The sequence below is a fragment of the Callorhinus ursinus genome, unplaced genomic scaffold (assembly GCF_003265705.2).
Source record: "Callorhinus ursinus isolate GAN/ISIS: 27379988/994484 unplaced genomic scaffold, GSC_fseal_2.0 scaffold13, whole genome shotgun sequence".
Taxonomy (NCBI): Eukaryota; Metazoa; Chordata; class Mammalia; order Carnivora; family Otariidae; genus Callorhinus; species Callorhinus ursinus.
Window position 1 is genome coordinate 42,225,013 of NW_027397075.1, and position 24,362 is coordinate 42,249,374.

Here is a 24,362-nt window from a genome sequence, read left to right on the forward strand (position 1 = left end):
ACTAATACACACACTGTGAGCTCTGGGGTGAAGACATTGGCTCCAAGTCAGCAGCCTTCCCCAAGTTTCATCACTTCGAGAGAGAGACAGAGAGAGAGGAAGGGAGAAAAGAAGGAAGGAAGGAAGGAAGGAAGGAAGGAAGGAAGGAAGGAAGGAAGGAAGGAAGGAAGGAAGGGAGGGAGGAAAAGAAGAGAGAGAGAAAGAAAAAGAGAAAGAAAGAAAAAGAAACTTTTTCTGCCATATCATTGGCAAGTGTTGTTTCCTGATACAGCGAGCCCCGTCCTTAGAAATGGCTGGGCTTCACTGCCAAGGTTTGCTGAAAGCACAGTGTTAAAGCCAACACAGAAAGACTGGCCCCAGGCCGAATGTTCTGACCTATCTAAATCGACCCAGGCACATGTCCAACGACAGCAACCTTTTTGTTTTCAGCTGCCTCTGATCCTCTGGTATATACCTTGAGAGCTGGGAATTCTGGGGATGCTCTGGGTCTGTCTTACATAACACCAAAAGCACTGGGCCAGGCACATCCCCTACCTTAGAAAAGGCATCCAATGAACCCCGTGGATGACTTCTTCAAGCAAGACTGGCAGCTCAATCTAATTTGGAGGGAAAATGAGAAGCAGCCTAAAATAAGGCCAGAGACCAGATATGGGCCCTGGACCAACCATCATTCATTGGAGCCTGGGATTCCAAAAACCCTCTGCCACTTCTCTTGCCCGAAGGGGACCTCCTCCCTAGGGTGAAAACATGAAGAGCAGAGCTGGGTATTGCCAGAAGCTTGGTGGAAGACAGCCTGGAATGGGACCTGCCAGTCAGAAGACTAGGACTGGGGCCCCAACATTGTGATCAGTTGAGGATTATCATCTGACTTGTCTCCTGGTGTGCTAATAAGGTCCTCCTTAGGCAGATAGCAGGGGTAAGAGCATTCCTGGGCAGCTGATAATTTGCATGGAAGGTATTAAATAACAGAATTATAAAATGCAATGCAATATGTATGTTCAAAACAATTTGTCTTTCTAAAGGAAGCTCAGATATTACTTTAGATGGATTTCCTCCTCCCTTTTCCCCACTGCATACAGCTTCCTGGGTGATTTGAACCACTCTGCCCACTCTTTTTCAACCTACAATCAAATTCTAACAGTGAGAATTTCTTGAAGAGATGACTAATGCTGATAAGAAAATTAAAAATGTATTTAAAAAAAAAATTTCCAAAGCTCGGGAGTGACCCACATACTTAAGAGGGCTGTTCCACTTCTGCTGGGCAGGGGTGGGGGATGCGGGGTTTTTGTCACTGCTTCTCCTGGGCAAATGCTAAATATCCACTCTCCCCACTGCCACCACCATTGAAAACAGAAACACGCACACAAGAAGCCTTGCCATGCAGACTGTGGAACAGACAGGCTGAACAGACAGATGTCTTCTAATCAGCATCTATTAACCCTAGGGCTATTATTAAAAGTTGCTTTTTTTGGTTTTACAGTAAAAGTCTCTTATACGTAATACCATAATCATAAAGACGTCTGAATAAAGTAAACATTTCAAGTCCCTGCCCATGACCAATACATTTCTGAATAACAACCGAAGTAGCCGTATTTCCACCTTCATGATGTTGGCATTGTACAATTCTTCCACCTGCCTTATTTTATAGCTGATCCTTTGCAGTAGGTGAGGGAAATTGGCCAGATTTTACCATTCTCACTTCATAGCAGGGAGGAGTGGCAGACATGGAGGTGCGTCCCCCTAACCCCTAGTGAGGAAGGGACCGCTCCTTTAGGGTTACCTCGGTGGCCAAGAACTGCCTCACACGAGTCATGCCCTTCTCAAGGGCAACTGAGTCCTGAGGAGGTATAGGAAGGCCCAGCATTTCAGCCCACCGCAGATCACCATGATGGGCAACACTCATTCCAGAGAGCCCCACCAGGTGAGCCCAGGCTCTATCCCATCTGCGTCGCCGTGGAAGCTGAATGACTGAGCGTGTGACACCAAGTGACCATGAGTCCAGAACTGCTCACCTTGAGCTGACCCCTGTCATATCCAGCAAGTAATAAGCTCAGGTGGGCCTTCGATTATAGGATTGAAGGGGTCCATCTGGGATTCAGTAAAGCAGGAATAGGGAGCACATACAGGCTGCATAACAGAGAGCTCACACCCACGTGGCACCTACCACTCTTGGGTCAGTGACCCTCCCTCAGCTCACACTCGTGGTCCTGCGGGTGGTTCTTCACAACATGCTGAAGGAAGGTCAAAAAGCACAAGCCTGCTTTATGGATGGATTGGTGTGGTGTTTGTGCGCACGTGAATGTTGCTGACAGCTGGACTAGAATCTCACTCAGGTTTGACACTGAAGAAGAAGGGCCAAGAGAAAATTCTGCTGATGAGCAGAGCTTTGAGCCATGCACAAGGTCATCCACATGGTGTGAGAAGAGGAGGGATGTGAGGTTAGAATACAGATGCGCTCACCTATCAGAGTCTAATTTTCACAGGCATGATCTCTGATGCCTCAACCAGCCTTATGAGTGAGGGAGTGAGATTTTTGAGATTTTATTTTCCTTCCATTGGAGGGGCCTCCTTTTTTTTTTTAAGATTTTATTTATTTATTTGAGAGAAGAGAGAGAGAGAGCAAGCAGAGGGAAAGTGAGAAGCAGGGTCCCTGCTGAGCAGGGAACCTGATGCGGGGCTTGATCCCTGGACCCCGGCATCATGAGCTGAGCGGAAGTCAGACGCTTAACCGAATGAGCCACCCAGGCGCCCCTAAGGAAGGCTCCTTTTGTCTCAGGATTGACCTGGCTTCTCTCTGGGGTCCCTCCCTCAGCTCAGAGGGTCCCTCATCGGTTTAGGAGGCCACTCTGTCCTTTCGGGAAGTTGACCATTCAGGATGACAGGGAGTACACGGCACACACAGAGAACATATCAAAACCTAATAGCTTCTGAAACTCTATCCCCAGCTCCGGGTTATGGTCCCTCCTGGCACAGACTTCTGAGAAAACTGAACAAGGCCATGTGATTTTCTGTACCGGGCATAGTTAATAATAATACAGATCTAAAGTAAATATACCTAGGCATATGTGGAAAGTACACTTAAATTTGCATTTACGGCAATATGGTCAAGTTTTGGGGGAGAAAAGAAGGAGCGTCCTCAATTCGCCACTTAATTGGTGGTATAAGTTAAGCATTTCAGTTTATTGAATTTATTAATATTGCAGTTTATCCACAGTCAGATAGGGGAAAATGAAAAACTATGCTGATATCTTTCAAGAAACTTATTTAAACAAGTCATTTCTTTATCATGGAAAGAAAGACTGACCTAAAGAAGTCTTGCCACTTTCGTTCCTCTGATTCTATAGCTACCTCAAAATCCTCAGGGCCTCAGGAAAACAGAGTCAAAAGTGGCTGAGAGACCCAGAGAATAATGCCCTTGTTGCCAAAAATCTGAACAAAATTAAACTTGCATCCACATGCAAGAATAATGATGACAATCAGAGTAATCCCATTTAAAATAATCAGGTGAAACTGTTGTCTGTGGTTTTTTAAAACCTTTCCTTTTGATAAGAAACACTTGGGGAGTTTTAAAAATATGTAAACACCTGGCCTCTGTTTCCTGAAACTGAGATTCAGTTGTTCTGGGGAGGGAGCTAGGCATCTGCCTTTTTAAAAAGGCTCCTAGGAGGTTTAATGCGCAGCCTTGGTAAGGAACCATAGAACTAGACCTTGACTTAGTACCAGGTAATTTCTATCCCCACAGAAGAACATGCATTTGGCAGGAGGTGGGGGGGGAGCTAAAGAGCCCTAAAGCAATCATCGAAAAGAGCTCTACAGAAATCAGGTAAACCAAAGCCTATTGTTAGTGACAACCCATGAGTCTCTATATTCAACAAAGATCCCATGAACCTTTCAAAACACAATATTATATAAAATCTACATTTCAGGTATTAATGCTGAATTGATTATGAATAGACTATAAAATGCAAAGTTGATGTTTTACCATATTTCTGATTTGAGTTCTGTAAATGGGAGGGCAAATTCCCTATCAGGTGTGCCAATTATTAAAAAAAAAAAATCTGTCCTGTTGCTACTGTCCCAGAGGGTTCCTAAGTCACCCTGGCAGCTGATGGACACACTGCAATAGTGGCAGCCCAGAATGGGGAGAAGCATTATTCTAGAAGCGACGCGGCTTGGACCTTTGTCCTATTTCTGACACCGGAGTTGGTGAGCTATTGAACTGAGATTCTTTTTCATCTGTAAAATGGAGATAATAATGATTATTTAAATAACTGGAAAGGTAGTTGTGAGGCTAAATGAGTTAAAGCACTTTATAAAGAGCTGAACATTTATATATATATGTTATATATATAATGGTATATATACCATTGTTATTCACTATGAGTTTTGTTATTACATTATCATCCTTTCACACGTAACTTGACCCAGTTGAGTCTTAGTCTTGTACAAAAGGCCAATTTGGGAAATTACTCTTTTTTATTATAATCCTCATTACTAAAGTCTTTGTTTTTATTTTGGTTATCATCCTATCTCAGTAGCAAAAAAAAAAGAAAGAAAAAAGAAAAACAAAGCAGTGTCAACTAGGTGACCCCAGCAAAATGTCCCTGAAAGACAAAATTATTGTAAAGGATTCTTCTCACCTATGTTATCCAACAGTATTTTTTCTGACTCACTTCAAGGCCCAAGGCAAAGCCAGTGACTTCAAGACTCATGATCCTAACAGCAGAACTGTCCTTGGAGGCCTGTTGTTAGCAGGCAACAAGAGAGTGAATATGACACCGTTCTGTGAACTATGACGCACAAGGCACGTGTGGGTGATGATGATTTTAGTGGTCGTCATAGAGATGATAGTGTTAATGACAGTGATACAGACCAACTGGTTAGCCTTGAATACATAGGCAAGGACATGAAACACTGGTCCCCACTCGAGTAGGAGATGTACTGAAGGAGACAGGGCAGTCTCTGGAAAAAGAGTATAAGTTATGAAGTGTGAAACCGAGGACTGATTAGTTGAGGAGTGTTAGGGTTCTAGGCCTCTACCCCATCCCTCTCAAATCTGAGAAATGCTGAACAACTTCCTGGTAGTCTTCATTGGGTTTTCTTCCCCACATGCACCTTTCTAGACAGTTCACTTGAAGCTTTGTCACGCATGTCTCTTGTTCATCTCAGTCCCTTTTCCCATACAACCTCAATGGGTTCCACTCTCTGGACCATAGGATCAGTGTCAACTCTGGTCAAAAGTTGGAGTGCAGAAAGGAAGGGGCGTGGTGGTAAGGAAGGCCTGTCTACTTGTTCCCAGGGATGTTTCATAAATTATGTGTTCTTATAGTCCCCTGACTACTCACCTTCTAATGGCTCAGCTCTCTTGAGACGACTGCATAGAAGTTTCCACTTGGGGAGAGGAGCAAGATGGCGGAGGAGTAGGAGACCTGGATTTCGTCTGGTCTCAGGAATTCAGCTGAATAGGGATCAAACCATTCTGAATACCTACGAACTCAACAGGAGATCGAAGAGGAGAGTAGCAACAACTCTCTGAACAGAGAAGCGACCACTTACTGGAAGGTAGGATGTGCGGAGAAGTGAATCCGAGGCGATATTCAGGAAGATAGACGGCGGGGCAGGGGCCTCCGTCGGCCGCTTCTGGCAAGTGATAGAGCCGCGGAGCACAAAATCGGAACTTTGAGAAGTCGGCTCCACGGAGGGACGTGGCTCCAGTGGCTAAGCTGGGGGTGGAACCCTCGTGGGACAGTGTGGTCTCAGGACCCTCGGGGTCACAGAAAGACGGGGGGGGGGACCTTAGTGCGGCAGAGCTCCCAGATATCGGAGCAGGGAAGCTGGCTGCAGAGACGGAGCTGAGAAGCAAGCTCTCAGCTTGGGGTTGCCATAAACTGTGATCGGTGACAGTCGGGCCACTGCTCCTCCAGCAGGGACCCAACAAGCGGCAGATCCGGGGAGACTCCCCTCCCTCGCCCCCGAGAGGAGCAGCACGGAAGAGCACTGCAGGGATCTGCTGCGTTTGGAGACTCCACACGGGGTCGGGTGCCAGAGATAGAAACGCTCAGTCACAGGCCGGGTGAACACGGGGTGCGGCGGAGACCGGGGAGACAGGAGTGACTGACTGCTTTTCTCTGGGGGCGCACTGAGGAGCAGGGCCCCAAGTTCTTGGCTCCTCCTGGGCCAAGATTGGGAGGCCGCCATTTTCACTCTCGTCCTCCAACGCTGTAGGGAGAGATTGCAGGGAACAAAAGCTCCCGAGAGCAAACCCGAGCTGATTACTTAGCCCGAACCGGCAAGAGCGGGGCAATTCAGCCTCCGGCAAAGACATTTGGCAACCACGGCAACAGGCCCCTCCCCCAGATGATCAGCAGGAACAGCCAGCCAAGACCAAGTTTACCAATCAATGAGAACGGCAGAACTCCAGCGCTAGGGGAATACAGCATATAGAATTCATGGCTTTTTCCCCATGATTCATTAGTCTTTCAAAGTTAATTTTTTTAACTGTTGTTTTTTTTTGAATTTTTCTTTTTCCCTTTTTCAACCAACATCTTATCAATCCCTTTTTTTAAAAAAAATTTTTTTATTTTTCATTTTTAGAGTCATATTCTATCCCTTCATAGTACTTACCTTTATTTTTGGCATATATATATATAAGTTGTTTTCTCTTTAAAATTTTGAGATACAATTTCTTCTAACATATCAAAATATACCCTAAATCTCTAGTGTATGGCTTTGTTCCAGTCTCCTGCCTGATCACATTCTCTCCCCCTTTTTTTCTTTCTTTCTTTCCCTTTTTTTTAATCCTCTTCTTTATTTTTTCAAACACCTTCTGATCAATTCCTTTTTTTCAAATTTTTTATAATTTTCATTTTTACAGTCATATTCCATCCCTTCATCGTATCAACCCTTATTTTGTACATATATAATTCTTTCTTTCTTTAAAATTTTAGGAGGCACTTTCTTCTAACAGACCAAAATACACCCAAAATCTAGTGTGTGGCACTGATCTATGCACCAGCCTGATCATATTTGATCATATTCTGTTTTTTGTTTGTTTGTTTTGTTCTGTTTTTGTTTGTTTTTATCTTTTTCTTTTTTTCTCTCTTTCTTTTTTCTTTCTTTCCCTTTCTTTTCCCCCGGTTTCAGGTCTTTTCTGATTTGTTTAGAGTATATTTTCTGGGGACGTCGTTAACCTGTTAGCATTTTGTTCTCTCATTCATCTATTCTCCTCTGGACAAAATGACAAGACGAAAAAAATCACCTCAACAAAAAGAACAAGAGGTAGTACCGTCTGCCAGGGACCTACTCAATACGGACATTAGTGTGATGTTGGACCTAGAGTTCAGAATCATGACGTTAAAGATACTAGCTGGGCTTGAAAAAAGCATGGAAGTTATTAGAGAAACCCTTTCTGGAGAACTAAAAGAACTAAAATCTAACTAAGTCGAAATCAAAAAGGCTATTAATGAGGTGCAATCAAAAATGGGGGGCACTAACTGCTAGGATAAATGAGGCAGAAGAGAGAATCAGCAATATAGAAGACCAAATGATGGAAAATAAAGAAGCTGAGAAAAAGAGAGAGAAACAACTACTGGATCACGAGGGCAGAATTCGAGAGATAAGCGATACAATAAGACGAAACAACATTAGAATAATTGGGATCCCAGAAGAAGAAGAAAGAGAGAGAGGGGCAGAAGGTATATTGGAGCAAATTATAGGAGAGAACTTCCCTAATATGGGGAAGGAAACAGGCATCAAAATCTAGGAGGCACAGAGAACCCCTCTCAAAATCAATAAAAATATGTCAACACCCCGACATCTAATAGTAAAACTTACAAGTCTCAGAGACAAAGAGAAAATCTTGAAAGCAGCTTGGGAGAAGAGATATATAACCTATAATGGTAGAAACATTAGATTGGCAACAGACCTATCCACAGAGACCTGGCAGGCCAGAAAGCACTGGCATGATATCTTCAGAGCACTAAACGAGAAAAATATGCAGCCAAGAATACTATATCCAGCTAGGCTGTCATTGAAAATAGAAGGAGAGATAAAAAGCTTCCAGGACAAACAAAAACTAAAGGAATTTGCAAACACGAAACCAGCCCTCCAAGAATTATTGAAAGGGGTCCTCTAAGCAAAGAGAGAGCCTATAAGCAACATAGACCAGAAAGGAACACAGACAATATACAGACACAGTCACCTTATAGGCAATACAATGGCACTAAATTCATATCTTTCAATAGTTACCCTGAATGTAAACGGGCTAAATGCCCCAATCAAAAGACACAGGCTATCAGATTGGATTAAAAAACAAGACCCATCAATATGCTGTCTGCAAGAGACTCATTTCAGACCCAAAGACACCCCCACATTGAAAGTGAGGGGGTGGAAAACCATTTACCATGCTAATGGATACCAAAGAAAGCTGGGGTGGCAATCCTTATAACAGACAAATTAGATTTTGAAACAAAGACTGTAATCAGAGATGAGGAAGGACACTATATCCTACTTAAAGGGTCTATCCAACAAGAAGATCTAACAATTGTAAATATCTATGTCCCTAACATGGGAGCAGCCAATTATATAAATCAATTCATAACAAAAGCAAAGAAACACATCGACAACAATACAATAATAGTGGGGGACTTTAACACCCCCCTGACTGGAATGGACAGATCATCTAAGCAAAAGATCAACAAGGAAATAAAGACTTTAAATGACACACTGGACCAAATGGACTTCACAGACATATTCAGAACATTCCATCCCAAAGCAACAGAATACACATTCTTCTCTAGTGCCCATGGAACATTCTCCAGAATAGATCACATCCTAGGTCACAAATCAGGTCTCAACTGGTACCAAAAGATTGGGATTATTCCCTGCATATTTTCAGACCATAATGCATTGAAACTAGAACTCAATCACAAGAGGAAAGTCGGAAAAAACTCAAATACATGGAGGCTAAAGAGCATCCTACTAAAGAATGAATGGGTCAACCAGGAAATTAAAGAAGAATTAAAAAAATTCATGGAAACCAATGAAAATGAAAACACAACTGTTCAAAATCTTTGGGATGCAGCAAAGGCAGTCCTAAGAGGAAAGTATATAGCAATACAAGCCTTTCTCAAGAAACAGGAAAGGTCTCAAATACACAACCTAACCCTACACCTAAAGGAGCTAGAGAAAAAACAGCAAATAAAGCCTAAACCCAGCAGGAGAAGAGAAATAATAAAGATCAGAGCAGAAATCAATGAAATAGAAACCAAAAGAACAGTAGAAGAGATCAACGAAACTAGGAGCTGGTTCTTTGAAATAATTAACAAGATTGATAAACCCCAGGCCAGACTTATCAAAAAGAAAAGAGAAACGACCCAAATCAACAAAATCACAAATGAAAGAGGAGAGATCACAACCAACACCAAAGAAATACAAACAATTATAAGAACATATTAGGAGCAACTCTATGCCAGCAAATTAGATAACCTGGAAGAAATGGGTGCATTCCTAGAGATGTATCAACTACCAAAACTGAACCAGGAAGAAATAGAAAACCTGAACAGACCTATAACCACTAAGGAAATTGAAGCAGTCATCAAAAATCTCCCAACAAACCAGAGCCCAGGGACAGATGGCTTCCCAGGGGAATTCTACCAAACATTTCAAGAAGAATTAATACCTATTCTCCTGAAACTGTTCCAAAAAATAGAAATGGAAGGAAAACTTCCAAACTCATTTTATGAGGCCACCATTACCTTGATCCCAAAACCAGACAAAGACCCCATCAAAAAGGAGAATTACAGACCAATATCCTTGATGAACATGGATGCAAAAATTCTCACCAAAATACTAGCCAATAGGATCCAACAGTACATTAAAAGGATTATTCACCATGAACAAGTGGGATTTATCCCTGGGCTGCAAGGTTGGTTCAACATCTGCAAATCAATCAACATGATACAATACATTAATAAAAGAAAGAACAAGAATCATATGATCCTCTCAATAGATGCAGAAAAAGCATTTGACAAAGTACAGCATCCTTTCTTGATCAAAACTCTTCAGAGTATAGGAATAGAGGGTACATACCTCAATATCATAAAAGCCATCTATGAAAAACCTACAGCGAATATCATTCTCAATGGGGAAAAGCTGAGAGCTTTTCCCCTAAGGTCAGGAACATGGCAGGGATGTCCACTATCACCACTGCTGTTCAACATAGTATCAGAAGTCCTAGCCACAGCAATCAGACAACGAAAAGAAATCAAAGGCATCCAAATCGGCAAAGAGGAAGTCAAACTCGCACTCTTTGCAGATGATATGATACTGTATGTGGAAAACCCAAAAGACTCCACCCCAAAACTGCTAGAACTCATACAGGAATTCAGTCAAATGGCAGGATATAAAATCAGTGCACAGAAATCAGTGGCATTCCTATACACCAACAACAAGACAGAAGAGAGACAATTCAAGGAGTTGATCCCATTTACAATTGCACCCAAAACCATAAGATACCTAGGAATAAATTTAACCAAAGAGGCAAAGGATCTGTACTCAGAAAAGTATAAAATACTCATGAAAGAAATTGAAGAAGACACAAAGAAATGGAAAAACGTGCCATGCTCATGGATTGGAAGAACAAACATTGTGAAGATGTCAATGCTACCTAGATCAATCTACACATTCAATGCAATCCCCATCAAAATACCATCCACTTTTTTCAAAGAAATGGGACAAATAATCCTAAAATTTCTATGGAACCAGAAAAGACCCCGAATAGCCAGAGGAATATTGAAAAATAAAAGCAAAGCTGGCAGCATCAAATTCCGGACTTCCAGCTCTATTACAAAGCTGTCATCATCAAGACAGTATGGTACTGGCACAAAAACAGACACATATATCAATGGAACAGAATAGAGAACCCAGAAATGGACCTTCAACTCTATGGTCAACTCATCTTTGACAAAGCAGGAAAGAATGTCCAATGGAAAAAAGACAGTCTCTTCAACAAATGGTTTTGGGAAAATTGGACAGCCACATGCAGAAGAATGAAACTGGACCATTTCCTTACACCACACACAAAAATAGACTCCAAATGGTTGAAAGACCTCAATGTGAGACAGGAGTCCATCAAAATCCTAAAGGAAAACACAGGCAACAACCTCTTCGACCTCAGCTGCAGCAACTTCTTCCTAGAAACATCGCCAAAGGCACGGGAAGCAAGGGCCAAAATGAACTATTGGGACTTCATCAAGATAAAAAGCTTTTGCACAGCAAAAGAAACAGTCCACAAAACCAAAAGACAACTGACAGAATGGGAGAAAATATTTGCAAATGACATATCAGATAAAGGGCTAGCATCCAAAATCTATAAAGAACTTATCACACTCAATACCCAAAGAACAAGTGATCCAATCAGGAAATGGGCAGAAGACATGAACAAACATCTTTCCAAAGAAGAGATCCAAATGGCCAACAGACACATGAAAAAGTGCTCCACATCGCTTGGCATCAGGGAAATCCAAATCAAAACCTCAATGAGATACCACCTCACACCAATCAGAATGGCTAAAATTAACAAGTCAGAAAATGACAGACGTTGGCGGGGATGCAGAGAAAGGGGAACCCTCCTACACTCTTGGTGGGAATGCAAGCTGGTGCAACCACTCTGGAAAACAGTATGGAGGTTCCTCAAAAAAGTTGAAAATAGAGCTACCATACGATCCAGCAACTGCACTACTGGGTGTTTACCCCAAAGATACAAATGTAGGGACCCGAAGGGGTACGTGCACCCCAATGTTTATAGCAGCAATGTCCACAATAGCCTAACTGTGGAAAGAGCCAAGATGTCCATCGACAGACGAATGGATAAAGAAGAGGTGGTATATATACACAATGGAATATTATGCAGCCATCAAAAGGAATGAGATCTTGCCATTTGCAACGACGTGGATGGAACTGGAGGGTGTTATGCTGAGTGAAATAAGTCAATCAGAGAAAGACATGTATCATATGACCTCACTGATATGAGGAATTCTTAATCTCAGGAAACAAACTGAGGGTTGCTGGACTAGGGGTGGGGTGGGAGGGATGGGGTGGCTGGGTGATAGACATTGGGGAGGGTATGTGCTATGGTGAGCGCTGTGAATTGTGCAAGACTGTTGAATCACAGATTTGTACCTCTGAAACAAATAATGCAATATATGTTAAGAAAAAAAAGAAGAAGAAGATAGCAGGAGGGGAAGAATGAAGGGGGGTAAATTGGAGGGGGAGAGGAACCATGAGAGATGATGGACTCTGAAAAACAAACTGAGGGTTCTAGAGGGGAGGGGGTGGGGGAGTGGGTTAGCCAGGTGATGGGTATTAAAGAGGGCACGTTCTGCGTGGAGCACGGGGTGTTATGTACAAACAATGAATCATGGAACACTATATCAAAAACTAATGATGTAATGTATGGTGATTAACATAACAATAAAAATTTAAAAAAAAAAGAAGTTTCCACTTGGGTGGGGAAGGCAGACATAGGAACGTATTATCAAACTACCCCAGGTTCTCAGAGCAGGTAGCTACAGTTTCATTTTGGTTGGAAAATAAAAAAGACTTCATGGAGGAACAGCAGTGAGGGTACACTGAAAAAGTTCAATAAAAAACTAAACAACTGTGAGAGATGTATAAACCTTCCAAAGATGTTAACTTTTTTTTTTCCCCCAGATGGGAGAAGAAAAGTATCATGATCCTGTCATAGTGCTTCTTCCACATTTTTTGGGTCTTTTATTTCTGGTACTTGAAAATTTCTTCCTCTAACAGCTGGGGACTTTTTCCTCCCGAGAGCCATCTGCCCATTCCTAGTTGATACATCTTGGATCAAAACAACTGTGTATAGGACAAACCCTCAGTTCCTCTGGATTGGGGTGGGAAGTCAGAGGTCAAAGACCATCAGTCCCTCTCCCAAGCCATGAGCTGTCTCAATGGGTTAGCAGAGAGCAGCAAATGGTCATGAAGTCATGTCCATTGAGACATGTCAGCCTTGTGGAACTTGATCAGGGACATAACTGTGCCAGGCCTGATGCTAATGGCCTCTCTCTCTTAAGGACATGTGGTGGTTGTGAGGATGCTTTTAACTTGCAGTGGGGAATAACACCCCATCTACCTTCATCACAGTACCTGAAACTCAGTCCTTTTCTGATAGGCTTTATCAAAGTGTTTTTTGTTTTTTGTTTTTTAATCTCTGGAAAGTTTCCTAAACTCTATTGAGTTTTGTCTTGCTGGCTTCATCTTGCCCTGTACGTTCTAGGAATTAGTGTCTGGGACTTCTCTTAGAGCAAACTTTCTCATGAGAGGTTTGGGGTGAAGTAGACATTCTTCATATTGACTCTTTTTATAGGAAGATTAGGCAAGAGTCCAAGAATGTAAACAGACAGGCTCAAGAGAATGTTTTGTGTGTGAGCAGATCCCAGAGCATCCCCGGCTGCACTGGGTGGGGGATGGAGCTCAACCAGGAACCCAGTGAAGGCTTATTCTCTTTGTAAACCCCCTGGCTCACTGTGGAAAGAAACGGTGGCTCCAAAGAGTCTCTCCCACAGGGTCAATAAGGCCTATTGCAGCACACTGCTTTGGCTTTGCGGATGCAAGCCTTCCTATTAGGCCATAATGGAGAGAGCCACTGGAAATTAGCCAAAGATAAGCTCTCCTTTTCTTATGGGCACTTGTGAAGGCAAACTGAGAAGGGAGGTGAAGGGAAAGGGTGCATGGGTGGGGTCAGGGAAGTTGAGGGAAAGAGAGAGAATGTAAAAGGTATCTAGGGGTCTTTGGGCCCATTCACAAGAATGCTGCAAGGTACAGAGTGATAGGGGATTCTGAATGATCCTGAAATGGGCTCAGGTGGCCATTTGTTTATTCTACATAAAAATTTCTAAATCCACACAGTAAGCTTCCATAGGAGAGAACTATAATTTTATTGTATGTATTTTTTTAAAGATTTTATTTATTTATTTGAGAGAGTAAGAAGAACAAGCAGGGGGAGGGGCAGAGGGAGAGGAAAAAGCAGACTCCCCACCGAGCAGGGAGCCTGATGAGGGACTCAATCCCAGGACCCCGGGATCACGACCTGAGCTGAAAGCAGATGCTTAACCAACTGAGCTACCCAGGCACCCCTGTGTGTATATTTTTTAATGTACGTGTGTTTTTAAGTTATAAGTGTGTGTACATTTTTAAAATTAAGTTTTACATTACCCAGCAAAGTAATATGCACCTTTGCTAGGTCAGAAGATATCTCCTGAGTGCTCTAGGGTACTAAATTTAGCAGGCTTTAGTAATACTATAATAAAGGTGAATAACTGAAAATGAATGCTATGACATATGGAAAGTTAGGTTCTCTTGTGAACATCTGGAACATTCCATAACAAAAGACTACCTTGGTCCTAGCTTCCTAAACAGTGGATAAAGAAGTTGGGCTGTTTCACTTTAAACAGACTAAGAGGTGACCAGATTTCATGAAGAAATATAAAACAAAATATAAAAAAGTTTGCCTTACATTTGCTTAGGACAAATTAAGGGCACATGAGCTGAAACAGCAACAGAGAGAATTTTGGTTAAAACAACAACAACAACAACAACAACAACAACACAACAACTCACTGATGCAAAAAAAAAATTGGGTCCTATTGCCCTGGTGGCTGGATCCAGACTCTGGGTCAACTAGTGTTGAATAGGAAAAGCGTCTGACCACAAAGGCATGGGTGTGGTTAGGTAAATAGACTGAACACCATGAGATCCAGCTAATGTTCTGTTTCTATGAGGCTACCCTTTCTCCTCTCCATGGTTGAGGCATCACCTTTTTGTAGTAGATGCTGCATTGTGACTACCACCTCTTTGGTCTGAGCACAGTGGTCTGGACACATCAGGCAAGGTCATGTTTTCTGAGCAGGCTGTCCAAAAGGCCCACACTCTCGTCTCCCCTTCGTCAGCCAAAATGCCACCTTTGCCCGTGTGCTTGTGTCAACTTACACCAAATCCTTCCAGCCCTTCCTGCTGGGATTTGCAGCTTTAGCCACCAGTATGCCCCCACCGATGCCACCCGCCTCCTCCAAATGAGGCCCTTCCTGGTGAGCGGGGCCCAATAGCACTGGGCTGGTGGAGTCCAAATAAAGACGCTGTGTGAGCTGCAGCCTGGGGAGAAGTGTTGTGTGTTGGGGACCCTCTTCATACTGCTCCATGCTGCTCCAGTCATCCATCCTCTGGGAGATCAGTGAAGAGCACAACCGGCTCCCTTGGCCTCCTTGGAGCAAATATATCCACCCAAAGGATGAACTGATCTTGGAAGATGAATTGCAGTGCATCAGACTGGAAGTCACCATTGATGTGTCAAAGCTGGTCACAGGGACAGTCCTGGCCATGCTCGCCTCTGTGAGAGACAGTGGGAAGTTTCTGGTGGAGGACCTCTGCTTTGCAGAGCTTGCTCCTGAGAAGCCTGCATCCCACCTTGGCACAGACAGGTTTGTGCTGCTGGTGTCTGGTTTGGGCCTGAGTGGAGGTGGGGTCGAGAGCCTGCTGGACTCCCAGCTGCTGATGGACGTGGTGACGGGGCAGCTGGGGGGATGAGGGGAACAGTGCAGTGCTGCCCATATGTCCTGGGCCATCCTTGAAGGGAACCTCCTAGCCACAACATCCAGAGCAGAGATTCCATCAATAAGGCCACGTACTTAACCAAGAAAACCCAGGCAGCCAGCGTGGAGGCTGTCAAAATGCTGGATGAGATCCTCTTGCAGCTGAGCACTTTGGTACCCGCGGACGTGATGCTAGGCAAATTTGACCCAACTACATGCTTCCCCAGCAATCCCTGCACCCCTGCATGTTCCCACTGGCCACTGCCTACTGCAACTTCCAGCTGGTCCCCAATTCCTACCAAGCCACCATCGATGGAGTCACATTCCTAGGGACATCAGGACAGAATGTGAGTGACATTTTCCAGTATAGCAGCAAGGAGGATCACTAGGAGATCCTGGATTGGACCCTACATAAGGGTCACGTCAGCCCCACTGCCCGGACACTACGCCTCCTACAAGACCGACCCATTCATCTTTCCCGAGGGCCCTCACAGCTACCTTCTGGGAACACCCCCAGCTTTGGCTCCAAAATCTTCGGAGGACCAGAGGGTGCTGTTGGTGGCTGTCCTAGACTTCAGCACCGCGGAGCCCGCCTGCCTGGTAACTCCGCAGGGCCTGGCCTGCCAGCCGGTCAGCTTCTCAGGCTTCCGCGGCAGAGAAGGACCTGGGGGGCCTGGGTCTGGGCCCCTGACTCACAGAGACCTGGGCCATCTGTTCCCTGCAAAGCGGGCACTGCAGCGGCATTTGCTTTACAATAAAAAAGGGGGAGAGGAGGCAGGTGTGGCGCCCGACCCGGTGGCAGCTGAGGCGGAGGCTGAGGAGGAGGCACACTGCCAACACCCCAGGTCGGAGAGCGAACGGACCAGCGCGCGGTCGAATGCGGCTGCCGCAGGGGAGCCCGCTGCCGCTGTCATACGCCCCGCAGGAGCTGCTGGCCAGGGACACGGGGCAGTTGGAGCTCATTCCCGAGAAGAAGGGCCTCTTCCTGAAGCATGTGGAATATGAGGTTTCCAGGCAGCGTTTCAAGTCCTCCGTGAACAGACGGTAGGAGGACTTCGCGGTTTTCCACGAGATGCTGCTGCAGAAGCTCCCCCAGCGCGGGGTGCCGGTCCTTCGGCCCAAGAGTGTGCTGGGAGCCACCCCGCCCCGGGAGTTCCTCGAGGCCAGCGCCCCGCCCTGAGGCGCTTCATTGAGCTGGTGGCCCGGCACCCCTGTTCTCTGAGGATGTGGCCCTCGGGCTGTTCCTGTCCTTCAGTGGCCCTACTGTGCAGAACAAGTTAAGGAATCAGCTCAGTGTGCTGGAGATGAACTCATGAAGTGAACCAAGGACTTCCTCCCAGCCAACATCCAGACGCAGTTTGCCGTGAGCGGGGAACTCATTCCGAACAGCTATTAACAGCTTCCAACCAGCTTCGCGATCTGGCTGAGCAGGTTGCTTCCAGTGCCATCGGCAGTGCTGCTGACCTTCTCATGTTCGGGAAGGAGCTGAGTGCTTTGGGGTCTGACCCGACCCCGCTCCCCTTCTGGGCCACGCTGAACAGCAGCGCGTAGGGTCCCTTCAATAGGCACTGAAAGGCCTGTCATTGAACTTGCACTGCTTGCTGACAAGGCCGCCCAGCAGGGCAAACAGGAAGAGAATGAGGTGGTGGAGAAACTGAAGCCCTTCTTGGATTTGCTCCAGTCCTCCGAAGACCTGTGAGAGCGGCCCGGGAAGGGTGTGCTGCGCAAGCACCAGTGCACCGGACACAGGGACAGCCTGATGAAGAGCAGGTGATGAACGCCGAGCGCGGAGCCCCAGGCTCAACTCTGGAGCAGCTGGAGCCCCGCATCGTGGAGCGGGAGAGTGCCGCCCAGACCATGCAGCTTGGAGCGTCTTCTCCCTGTATTGCCTGCACCAGGAGATGAAGCTGGTCCACGCCCCCTGCCCCTCACCCCCACCCCCCCATTCTCCTGCCTTTGTCACCTCTCAGATCCAAGGGCACAAGGAGATGAGCAAGGTAGGGAATGACCCGAAGCCCAAGCTCCACTGCCTCTTCATTGGACCCAATAGCTCCCTGATCCTGCCAAGCTCCTGCAGGTTGGTGTGTCTCCTCACTAGTGCCTGAGGGGCAGGAGCTCCAGGCGGCCTCACTAAAACCTCTTTCAAAAAAAAAAAAAACAACCCAAAAAACAAAAGCGCCTTCCCAAAATGTCCTCCTACACAGAACCTCCACCACACGTTCCATTTGACTCAAAGCATCCGAAACCTTCCTCAAAGTCATAGGCACCAAGAAGACACTTCCTTCCCAGAGACAGCAGAAGCCCTTAATGCCCTCCACACATGGGAAGAATGTCAGGAGCCCATCACGCGTCATGGGCTGGGACTTGGGTAAAGTGGGTCCGATCCCAACTATGTTGTTCACTGGCTGTGAAACCAGGGCAGATAGTCTGACATCTCTGGACCCATTTCAACACCTGTGTCATGAGGGACCTTGACAAGGTCATCTCTTAGCTCCTTCCCAGCCCTGCTTGCGTCATTCCATCGGAACATGTGCTTTCCTAGGGCTGAGGTGACTGTGGGCCAGCACGGTGACATCCACGAGTCAGTGCCATTTCGCTGGCTCCTCCCCGCTTCCCCTCTGGGAGATCTCTTCTCCCACATTTATTTCTGGGAGTCCCCAGGGATCTCTTGCACGTGCTCCCATCTGTCATGTGCTTCCTTTTCGGCCACATTCTCTTCCGGACGTTCACTGCCTGGGGAGCCACCTGAGGACCCCTCGGCCCCACAGCTGCCGGCGCCCTCCCAACAGTGCTAATGTCCGTGTCAGTGCTGCACGTGTCCCCAGAGCTGCATAGACCGATGAACAGCTACCATCTCCGAAGACTTCGGTATTGCAGCCTGCAATGCCACTGTGTGAGCGCAGAAGCAGCCACAATGGTCCCCCTTCCGACTTTCAGGTACCATTTGTTTCTCTGACATCAGAATTATGCTTTTTACATCTCTTCCAGCTTTGAAAACTGTGTTGGTAGCTTGAGCCTGCAGTTTTTCTTTCCCTGGGGCCAAGTGAGGGAGCTGCTGGCGTCCGAGATGCCCACTCCCACTCCTGCCACTTAAATCCCTTCCAAAGTGACTCTTGCCCACCTTTCTATCACACACACCCAGACAGGTCCGAGTCCCTGACATGGGGACTCGAGGCTGAAAAGGGGGACCCTGATATGCTATTTAAAGAACAGAAAAAAAAAAAAAACAGAAACAAATCCCAGGAATCTTGAAGCTATTCATCGTGAAGACTATTCATGGAAATTAAACACAGCATCCTTGAATATATACCCTCCACACCTAAGCTTGGGCTATTGTTTCCTTCATAATGACAATTTACCTCTGGGAGTTGGAGAACGGGCACTCACTGCTGCTCAGTACAATCATGTAGCGCTGGATCAGGTATCAGGAGGAAATGAGAACAAAGCTATATTGTCAGGAAGCCTGAAGGCTGACCCACACAAAGCGAGCTCCAGAAAACTATTGTGGAAAATATTTCCTCCATAGCTGCCTGTGGTTGTTCAACCTAGTCCTTAGTCAGACTGGACTGGGAGAGGAAAACTACCTATCATTTAGCAGAGAAGCCTACACGCTGCTATCCCATTAAAGAGAAAAATATAAAAGAGAAAAATAAGGAGAGTAATGTGAGCCACAACTCAGGAGAAACCCACTCTTCTGCCCCCACTCTCTGTTCTCTCCTCAAGGTGGCTTTTCCAGGAGAACATTCATTCTATATAAACACACACCTTCCTTTTAAGGAGCTCCTACCTGCTCACCCTGGCGGGGGGCGGGGGCAATGAGGGTAGGAAATCCCAGAGGCAAAAGGGGAGCCCAAGATAGCGAACCGAGAATCTTCAGTAGTGAATGGTTGGGCTGGAAAAATTGGAAGTCAAAGTGGAATCTAAAATGGGTTCTGTCATCAGTAAGATCATTTAGCCCTTCTGCTCCTCTTGATCATCACCTGGGTATCCCAAAGTAGATTTAAATGCCCTAATAGGGGACATGGAGTGTATTGCAGATGTGTGTTTAAGCCACAGTTTGAGCAAGATTAAATTTCTCTAGAATCTACCAGTGAATTCCTGGCTGGATTTTTTGTGGTATTAGTAAATCAATTCCTTTTCTGAAAGTAGGAGAAGCCATAGAGAAACCCTGCAAAGGGAAGTGAGGATGAATCTCAACATGGAATGAGAAAAGTGACAGGATAGTTCTACTAACGAGCTGCTTAGTTCATACATTTATCCATCCCTTTATTCAACACATCTTCACGGAACCCCTACTACGTGCTAAGCACTCTAGCATTAGGGAGATACCTGGGAACAAAATAGAAAAGGTTGCTGCTGTTTTGGAGCTTGTAGCCTGGTAAGGGAGACAGACTAATAGGACAAAAATAAATTATGTAACTGTAATTGTGGTAAGCATTAGGAAGAATAGGGTGCTATGAAAGCAAATAGCATGGGTGGTGATGGGTTAGAAAAATTTCCATGAGGAAAGCTGAGCCCTGAAGGATTAGCCAGATGAAGGGGAGGGGAGGTTGGGAAATGATCTAAGCAGGAAATAATAGCACGAGTGAAGGGAGAGGCAGGTGAAAAATGAATCTCAAAAAAAACTGAAGCCATCCATAAAGAGCAAATGAGCACAACTCAACGAAGAGAAGGCAAAACAAAATGGAGCCAAACCACAGTGGGGCAAAAATCTGCTCCAAAAAGGAGCCAACTGTGGTGGGGGAGTTGGGACAGGGCCCCTTCCATCCATCCTGGCTTCTATCCCTCTTACATTCATAGCAAAAGGCCTTGTGTGGAAGCCCGTGATCAAATCCTTCTCTACTGCATCCCCAAGACATTATCTTGAGCCAGATGGGGGCCATAAGTTCTTCATAAAATTAATATGGCTATCCAATGACAGAATACAACGAAAATTACTGAGCGCCTCTGATGTGGCAGGCAACGTCTAGGCACGCGGTGTGCGTTAGCTCATTTAACATTCAGACGGCCCTGCATGGCGAAGATAGTGCGCGTTTTCTACTCCACGGAGGAGCTGTAGCCCAGAGAAGCTCCATGGCTAGCTCAGAAAGTTGAAGATGGAACAAACCAGCTCTAGTTGGTCTCTTTTGTGTGAGCACATTTGCACTGTGCTCTGTGACCTTAGGAGAACCCATGGAGGTCATCGGTCCCAGCCCGTTACTTTGTAGAGGGGACTTGGAGCTCACAAAGGTTAAGAGACTCAGTAAGGCCTCGGGATTAGTGGCAAATGCAGGACTAAACCTCTGGCTCCCATTGCTAATCTATATATCTTCCCCGTTTCTTACTGTTTTATAAACAAAGTAAAAACACACACTAGTGAATTATCAGGATGCCAAAACTATACATAAGTCATCATCATTTTTCTTGACTTATATATACCCTTTTCTTCCCTGAAAACTTCAGTGTTGAAATATGTAGTGGGAACTTCCTCCTGGGTGGGGTGGGGGGAGGGGAGAAAAAGACTACTGAACGGTACATTTTGCAATGAAGCAATCGTACTGTATTTTTGAATTTGGCTGTTTGGATTTTCAACTCTATTAAAACAGGACATGCTTGTATTAAACACCTGATTTGTGCTTTTTATATTCTTCTACATTCATCTAACAAAATGGAAAGTCTTAAAGTATGTTTAATTGATTAGCCGCTCTAATAAAATCTCATATGCAGAATAATATTTCAGTCCATACACAGTGAGTGAAACAATACTGTGGAACGGAAAGTGGAAAATGGCAGCCACTGCTCCATCAGAGAGTTCTCGGTGGGTTATGACAGAGTTGCTTCTAATTAGTTCTGACTTCATTCTTCTGGCCTTGGATTCTGCATCCAGGAAATGAAGGGATTCTACCTGATTGACCCTATGATTCCTTTTAGATTTGAACTTCAGTGCAACAATGGGTGTGGGAAGTGTATTCACAACTGGCCCAACCTCTCCTACTCCTCAACTATCCCCAACCATCATTTTCACCTGCCTGTCTCTTAACTTTGATTTCCTACCCTTCCAGGAGTTTCACAAATATCCAGGGGGAAATCTTCTGACATTTTCAATTCCTGGACCTGAGCGCCCCCTAGACACACAGAGGTAAACTGTCAGCGCTGGAAAAAATCGCGGCTCTGGGAAGCTGGCATCTCGCTGAGGTCAGCACCAAATCCCTGCACTTCCCTGTAATCCTCCAGGCAAGAACGGCGTGGTTTTCCTGATTTGGGCAAGGAGGGAGGTTGGAAGACAAGAGGGAGCAATGGCAACTTTTGTCATCAGTCATACGCTGCAGTGCAGGGGCTCTGCAGTCCTGTCGCCCCAGGGGGTGCATTCAGAATGGAAGGGGGTGAGCCAGAGGCCTAGCAGATGCCACCCTGTGGAAATAAGTCAGTGGCCACATGGTGAGTGTGTCAGGGCTAAAGAGCAGGCATTGGAAAAAATGGACTGTTCAACTAAATACATTCACAGAAAATGATCCAAAGGTTATTAATCATCCATTTTTTTGTGTTGCTTACATTATCTTCCTGTCTCTATAAATATCGTGCATGTGTTTCAACAGATTTTATCCTTTTGTATACACCATTTTTGCTGCTTTTTCCATTTTTGATACTGTTTTGTATACATACCTCCTATGCTCATAGCCCACATAATATTTATTTTAAGCCTTTTATAATACAGCTAATACCATAGCAAGGCACTTTTTGAGAAGTAGAGTGAATTCACACCCATGTGCATGCATGTGGTGTATGTGTGCACTGTGCACGTTTGTGCATGCGCATGGTGTGTATGTTGTGAGTGGGAGTGTGTGTGTGTGGTGTGTATATCTGTGTGTACATATTTGTGGATGTATATCTGTGTTTCTGTGTGCATGGTATATGTGTCGTGTGCGTATGTTTGTGTGGTATGTATGTGTGTGTCTCTGTATGTTTGTGGTGTACATTTATATGTTCACATGTGTGTCTATTTGTGTTTATGTTTGTGTATATGTGAGTGTGTGTGTGGTGTACATATGTGTATGTATATGTATGTGTATTTATGGTGTGTATGTTTCTGTGGGTGTGTCTGCGTTTGCGTGTGTGACGCACATGGTGCGTACGTTTGTGTCTCCCTGCATGTGTATGTGGTGTGCCTCTATGCGTGTGTGTGTTCACCTCTGTGTGGTGGCTGCAGCCCCGTCCACCGAGATCCTGGGCGCCCCCCCTCAGGTGTTAGCATCCGTGCCAGAAGACAGAGTTCCGGGGCACCCCCGCGGGCTGGGCTTGGAGTGTAGGGAGAGCGGCGACAGCACTTCCCCGGGTGGGTGTTGGAAAGCCTGCACCGTCACCGTGCCTGGCCGAGTGGCATGCCCACCGCGTCTGCGGAGGATGCGTGCGGTTATCAGCGGAGACAGGACACTCCGGAAGCTACTATCACAGGCACCAGAGGGCTTGGATCCCGGGGAGGGGGCGGGTGTTTTTTCTTTAAGATCGTATTTTCATTCTCTGTTTAAAAAAAAAAAAAAAAAAGGAAAAAAGGAAAAGAAAACATCTCTTGGGTGAATCAGTTGTCATTCTCGTTAGCCCCTCCCATAGCCACATCCTGTGATCCTCTTCCGCAAGCAGGAAGGGGCAACATACACCCAATCCACCAAATAGCCTTTCCCCATTTTCCTGGCCCCAGTTCCCTGCCGGACTTGTCCGCACAACTTCGCCTCACCCCCACGCAAGTGGGCACACCTCTTCCGTGTCCCTCATCGTGGGCCTCCTGCCCTTCTCACCTGCATCCTACCCAAAGATGAAGACGCTTAGGCCACAGCATTCTGGGTTTAACTTTCTGTTTAACCCCGTGTTGAACTAACTCCTCGAACATGCACTGAGTAGGTGTGGCCAGGCACGAGGCTAGGCAGGCAGGATAGGGTGATGGGTAGTCTAATATGCTGGTTAAGAGCGTGGGCTCTGGAATAAGATAGAACCTGTTCACCTCCCATCTTCACCCCTTACTCTGTGACCCAGGATAGGCAACTTCCTTAAAGTTCTGCTGCCTCGTTGGTGAAATAAGTACTTGTCCCACTAGGTTGCTCAGAGGCTGGCCTGGCATGAAGTACACAGCGCGGTACTGGGAACGCGGCAGTCCGTGCACATTAGCGGCTGTGTGCCGTGGCTCACTCAGCCTTCATCCCAGGCTCCCAGGCGAGGAGGTCCAAAAGCTGAGCACCACGTTTTCCAGGCATTTTTGCATTTTGATTTCCAGATGCAAACTGTATTGCATCAAGTAGATGAACTCAGGGTGAGAGGTGAAAGGCAGAACCTGTTCCCGCTGTAGCCGTTTTTGCTGGCGAGCAAACTTGTGGAAATGGGACGTTTCTGTGCAGTGGTGCTCTAGAGCCCAGTTTTAGCTTCTTGGGTACCGAGAGGCAGGGGGTAGCCCCAGCTTCCGGATTCCAGCAGAGCTCCAGAGGTTCGCAGAGGGGCTCCCTCTCCCAGTGGGTCATTTCTATATTGATTTGGGAGCCATTTCTGGAGCCTGAGTCTAGAACCTGCTCCTTCAGCTATTCTTTTTTTTTTTTTTGAAGATTTTTTAAATTTATTTGACAGAGAGAGCGATAGCGAGGGCAGGAACACAAGCGGGGGAGTGGGAGAGGGGGAAGCAGGCTCCCGGCTGAGCAGGGAACCCGATGTGGGGCTCGATCCCAGGACCCTGGGATCGTGACCTGAGCTGAAGGCAGACGCCCAACCGACTGAGCCACCCAGGCGCCCCATCCT

At 45.8% G+C, this 24,362-nt stretch overlaps 2 pseudogenes; both read left to right on the plus strand.

Annotated features, from left to right (window-relative positions):
- Positions 1-14,911: 14,911 nt before the first annotated feature.
- Positions 14,912-16,296, plus strand: LOC112828897 (DNA polymerase delta subunit 2 pseudogene; annotated as a pseudogene).
- A 74-nt stretch (positions 16,297-16,370) lies between these two features.
- LOC112828478 (sorting nexin-8 pseudogene) lies at positions 16,371-17,710 on the plus strand (annotated as a pseudogene).
- Positions 17,711-24,362: the final 6,652 nt, after the last annotated feature.